Here is a 6,000-nt window from a genome sequence, read left to right on the forward strand (position 1 = left end):
TTTAGAGGCAGGAGTGGGAAGGAGAACCAGAAAAATACAATTACTCGCTGCAGACTTTGGGAAAGTAGATAAACCAGACTGCGTAAATGATGTCTCCTTCCCTTCTTGCTTGAGACAAGCTCGGAGCTGCTGGGAAGCCTTGCGAGGAGTAAAGCACTGGCAGCAGGTGGTGCCATCTGTCCCAGTCTAATTCTTTCTCGCTCCAACAATTTAAGTCCCAGTTCGCAAGGAAGGTAAAAAAAATAAAATAAAATAAAACCCATGACTGCCTTATAGCCAGACAATGGGGGAATTAGAGACAAGGAAGCAGAAGGCTAATTGTAGTTAAAACCAAAAAGTGACAGCCGGATGATGCCTTCTCTCCATGGTCTACCTCTCGTCCCTGCCCCTGAAGTTGCACGATTAGGTAGAAAATCAAACCGCAACACCGTTACGCCAGTCACACTGCTTCTCCTTTATGCAAAGACCTATCTTACGCCTCCCGGACAGTATCCTCTCTTATCTCTGTTTTAAAACGTACCCTGTATATTAAGCACTCTGGTAAGCGCCGAGCAGTCAACCTTGGCTCTGCGCTATAAACAAGACCCTGCTGCAAGCTCACAGAAATAAGCCAAGACCCACCGTGCTCTTCGCCTCTACAACGCATCTAGAGTAAGAGAGGCAATTTCTTGCACGTAATGTAACAACAACTTGGACTAAGTCGGGTAGAAGGAAATAACACTCACTTCTCCAGAGCTCATGACTAACTTTTTTGGAGCAGATGTCAGAGCAAACACCTTAAATACAAGGTAAAATTCATGCTATAACAAAGCAGCAACCCCCCCCCCCACACACACCATCCCCCAATTGATGAACTGCAAGAGTTGTAACTAAGTCGTGAGAAAAATAAAGGGATTCACTTCTGAATGATAAGGAAGAAATGACAGCAAGTACTTGGCACAGCTTAAATGCGTTTTATTTTGGAGCCATTCAGAATTTAGAGTTTGGATGAATTCCTTACGGAGGCAAATAAAGAATTGTGCTGGCACAACGAGGAATAATCTACCCCAGCAAATGAAGCAGGGTTTCATTTGCTTTAATTCCCCAGTGGTACAACGTTTAATATTCTTCCTGGATCTGTGTTTCCACTAGCAATGGTTGGGGTTTTGCTGTGCTAGACATCCTTATGTTACAGACATTTTGCATAGGACGCTCTAAGACAAGAGCTCAGCGAAATCAAAGATTTCATCATGCTATTATTTTACTTCACTATCTTTCCCATCCAAGCACTGAACTGTGAGAAATGTATCTAAACAAGTCATTCAATATAGAGGATGTTTCAAGATAAAGATGAGAGAGGAAGGATGGTTCTGGGGTCGGAGTACTAAGGAGAGAGAAGGTAATCCCATTTGCTGTGCCATGTCCTTCCTAAAAATAAAAAAAAGAATGCCTCAGCCCCCCGAGAAGCGACGTTAGGCACTAGTTCCTTTGTAAGTGGAAGAATAAGAAAGTACCAGACCAGCAGTTTCCAGTCTTGTCTGTCAGTGAGCAAGGAAAGGACCACTAGATCAACCTAGGGGATTAAAAAAAAAAACAGGGAAAGAAAGAGGAGTTACTGGAAAGGCTCCACAACTGGAATTAATTTTGGAGATTAACTCTGTTTCTGCTTCCAACTTTGCGCAGCAGCGCCACAAACACCCTCCATCCACCCCCAGGGTGCCCCTTCTCCAGAGGAGAACAGCATTTAGCAAATGCCAGGACACGCGATTACTGCCGCTTGCGCTCGCTTCTGCTTTGTTTTTTAAACCCTGACCTTCCACAGCCTAAGCTTACCCAATCATTTCTTATTCGCTTCTGCTTTTAAGCATTCACGTTTGCTGCCCAATCTGATGTGTTTTAACCCACCTCCCAGACATGAATTCAGGTTGCAAGAGCTGTTTACCTACTCTCTTGCTCCGACTAGGACCAAAGGTAACTGTGCTAGAGCACGGCACAAGTCTCGCTTCCCTTCCAGCGCCGTTTCACAGACTGATGGCTATCTTTTATACTTTCAGGAGCACTGAATGTTTTGCAGAAGAAAGTAAATAAAGCTTCTGCTTCGCCCTTCATACTCAGCGTGGGAACTACATCTTTTCCTAAGAGACCACCAACATTTGGCCTTCAGCACTATAATTTTCATCGGGCCCAGACTTCACATCCAGTTTATATAGGGTGACAGCACAACAAACAATCACTGAATATTAGAGACGGCCACAATTGCTCTGGGATTACTCCAACGCTATTGCAATATTCAGCATGACTGAAGCAACAAGTAGATGTCGCACAGAATTTTTTTGACCTCTCTCGAGGTCCTGAGCCCAGCACATGTCAGCCCGGCTGCGTGACAGTGGCCACACCACAAAACTGAGCTGAAGCTGCTGACCAAGCTGAGACAGGGACAGATCTCAGAGGTCTTCGTGCTTGCTACTCCAAGCGCTTCTCTCCAGACATCCACGGCAAATCTCAGCCCCGAAAAGCTTTGACCATTTGCAATCACACCATGTTCACCTGGTAACTTCCAACAGAGCAGTAATATAATGCAGATCCTCCTCTTCTCGCAAGTTTGGCATAACCCAGCAACCTGCAGCTATGTCACCACGTGACACAGGGTCCCCTTATCTTCACCTGGGTGCTTTGGGCATGGATCCAAGCACTGTGCTCCCTGCAGAGAGCTGCTCGCAGGCTACGCAGGAAACGCGAAGGGACTGTGAGCATCCTGATGCAGCTGGGAAAGATCTCCCCCAGGCACAAGAGAAGAAGAGAGCCTCAGGGTTGCAGCCAGAACGAGCGATTTGTGTTGGTGATGAGGGGTGGCCCCAGCAGCTGCCAGCACCAAGCCTGGTGACCCCCAGCTGCTTCTGCTTGTGCAAGGGTGCTCTGCTCCCCGCTCTGTGCTGAGCGGCACAGCACGGAGCTGTGCTTTGAGTACTGCAGCCTGGAGAAGGGGGGGGGGGTGTTTGGGAAGCGACGCCTGCAGAAGGTTTCTAGCCTTTCAGCCCATGGACCTAGAGAGAAGATCTTCCCTCCTGGTCCCAAGGAAGCCAGCTATGACCTGTCTCAGACCATTATAAGTCAGCAGCAAATTAGCTGGAGCAGCCAGAGCAGGGCTGGCATTGGGGGTGAGCACAAATACCTCCCATTCCTCCTCATCGCCTTACAAATTAAGCAAGCCACAGTTCAGAGTCAAAGCTGAGGGGGACAGGGGGCCGAGAGAGGGATCACGTTAAAATAGCCCCATGGCACTAGTAACCAAACACATCTTACTTGTAAGCATGCAAAGACATGAATAGTAAGCATAAAGACATCTCCTGTTCCACCTGTATTGCAACCACCAGAGCATAAAAGCTTCAGGCCTCCTTCGAAGAAGTCCTCCGGCACAAAGAAGTGACCCAACCTAAGAATGCTCTATTCAACAGCGATGAAGCAACAAAAAACAACATTTTCCTCTCTGCTGTCATTTTGAAGTCTGTTTTCAATTTGCAACCTTAAAAGGAAGTGAACTACCTCAAAAAAAGAAGGACGACTGCCTTGTCTCCACAGAATACCTCAATACCAGATAAATGTTCCTCTTACAGAAATGAACATTAGCACCCAACAGCTGGCATATTTCATTCTGTGAATTGCCCAATTACTTCTGAAAGATGTAGTGGCATTGCTGAAGGCTGATATAAACTCATTGATCTGTTCCCAGACTTACCAGTACACAACAGATTGGAAAAACTCCTGCTCAGAGTTTCGATAACGTGCCTTATTGATTCTCTGAAACGCCATACTCTGCGCTTGATTTCACGCACGCTGCATTGCAAAGCCCCTGTGCTCAGAGAATGACCATTCCAATTCTGGGTTTGTTTTTTTTACTGAAATATTTTCTTGTAGGAAAAAAGAAACTGGATATAAGTAATACATACAGATTTTTGCTCATGTTTACGGTGTGGTTTTACTTGGGAAGAACTCAAGAGTGGGTTTGCGCAATGCACGAGTGATTTTTCAGGTCAGGCTAGCATAGGTTTAATACACTTGTGCAGACCCATCTTAAGAATGCCGTGGTTCATCGACTGGTTAGTCCAGTCAGGGCTCTGGCGCTCTCCCTTGACCCACAGAGCCCGTCCACACAGGACATACGGGAAAAAGTGAGTCAGATCTTCCCAGATCCGCAGAACACAGTCACTGTACACACACATACACGTACAGAGTTGATTCAACTTACATAAAAGCCACTTTTCCTGGAAAAGCTCAGGATAATAGAAGTCGAGAAAAAAACTTCTCACTGATACTGCTTCAATTTCCCGGTGTGAATTTTTGGCCCATGCAGTTCTCGTGCTTTTCCTGGTACTGTCTGCCTTATCAGCAAGGCTGCTCAGCTAATAGAGAATTGACTTGTCCTAAATACTTTACTTTTTTAACCAGGTCTGAAGCAGACCTGTGTCCTTCCACCTACACTAAACATCCAATAGTTAGGTTCCTCAGGCTTGATAAGACACTTCTCTGAAAAAACACAGGAAGCAGATCTGAGCAACAACATACCGTTTTCCATAGTTTGCTTTGGAAGAGATCAAGATTTTCCCTGTACTAATTTTTATCAAAGTAATGGCGAGTGCAGCCTGCACAGCTCCCCCGGGAGCAGAAAGATCTCAACAGGCCACATTTGGTTTTGTTCCACATGCAACAGACTGCACAGAACGAGGCAGAAAGCGGACACAACCTCCTAATGGTTTTATTCCAGTGTCTCCACAGGCTTTCATCAAAACTAAGAGCACTTTGCAACATATGGTAGATGCTAGGCTCTCTACAGGGTAAATACTGTGTTTTTTCCTACCTTCTTTCTAGGCGTAGATTGATCCTCCCATTAACACACCCTCTCTGCATGGCTGTCTAGGGACAGGTGGGTCGCTTGCCTCCAGTCCTCAGTGGAGCTCAAACGCTTCTCTGTGTGCTGCCGCCGCACTTCCTCCTAGAAATCGCACGGTGCTCAGAGTTCCCAGAGGGCTCACTAGCAATGCATGAGTTCCTGTAGTCGGTTTCACCAACTCTCCAGAGCAACAGAAAGGGGAAAGAGATCATCAAAACTAAGCAGGTAATGAACTGATCCTTCTGGGATTTGGGTTCTGAGGAGGAGCGAGAGAGAGAGAGAGGAGCAAAGGGGAGAAAACCACCTGCCCACCCACCTGAAGACCACCCTTTACCCAACCCACACCAAGGGAGGGATGATTCGTTCCCCTCAGTGACCAGAGAAGCAAAAACTTCATCCCACACCACCGTGTACCAACTAGAAGAAAAACAGGTTAACGTGCAACTCTGTGATTCATAAGCCACGGGTTGGCCCTCTCCCCAGGGATGTATTTCACCTCTAGAGTTTAATTAAACTCTCCTCCTTAAGCAAACAGCATATTCTTAAGACGTTCTCAGGTTATTTTCTTCCATTATTGTACGTAATCATCTCTTATTTATATCACACCTTTTACGTATTCCATACAGCAAATGTAAGTATCATATAGCAAATATCAGTACCGTACAATTAGCGTACTGTAGCTGCACAGGCTTGTTCCAAAAATTTACAGTCCTGGGCTGATCCCAGCCAAGTATGTAAAGTAAAGATCAATTTCACCTCATCTGAAATGGATTGGACTTAATTCTGTCCAACACATTCAAACGACAGGTCAGGAGACGTAAGACTTGGTAAGGTCCTGAGCTGAATTACAACCAGCGTTAAGTCAGTGGACTGGAGACGTCAATCGAGGAATAGCCTTTATTAACTTCTCTGTCAATGAGACTTGCCGCTCCTGCAACAGCCTGGCTTGTGAAAAGCCACTGTCCATCTACTCCTACCTCACATTCAAGGGTAAAGTGCTTGCTTTTCTTGCTAAAGCGAAAAAAAAAAGGTCTTCTGACTTTAAAAAGTACTAGAAACAGCTCTGGAATCACAGCCCAGCCAGTCGCACAGTCTGAGTCCAGGGGCTCCCTAGGTGTTTCTCAATGGTGCTG

At 46.0% G+C, this 6,000-nt stretch overlaps 1 long non-coding RNA gene across 5 annotated transcripts in view; it reads right to left on the bottom strand.

The window, feature by feature from the left end:
• LOC104147018 (uncharacterized) overlaps nt 1-5,096 on the bottom strand; it is a 73,665-nt gene extending 68,569 nt beyond the window's left edge. For all 5 annotated transcript variants that reach the window (XR_011134439.1, XR_011134436.1, XR_011134435.1 and 2 more), the window contains exon 1: nt 4,835-5,096. This is a non-coding gene — a long non-coding RNA (uncharacterized lncRNA). The remainder of the gene's footprint in view (nt 1-4,834) is intronic.
• Between the last annotated feature and the right edge of the window lie 904 nt (nt 5,097-6,000).

Source organism: Struthio camelus, chromosome 14, assembly GCF_040807025.1.
Source record: "Struthio camelus isolate bStrCam1 chromosome 14, bStrCam1.hap1, whole genome shotgun sequence".
In the NCBI taxonomy this organism is placed as follows: domain Eukaryota; kingdom Metazoa; phylum Chordata; class Aves; order Struthioniformes; family Struthionidae; genus Struthio; species Struthio camelus.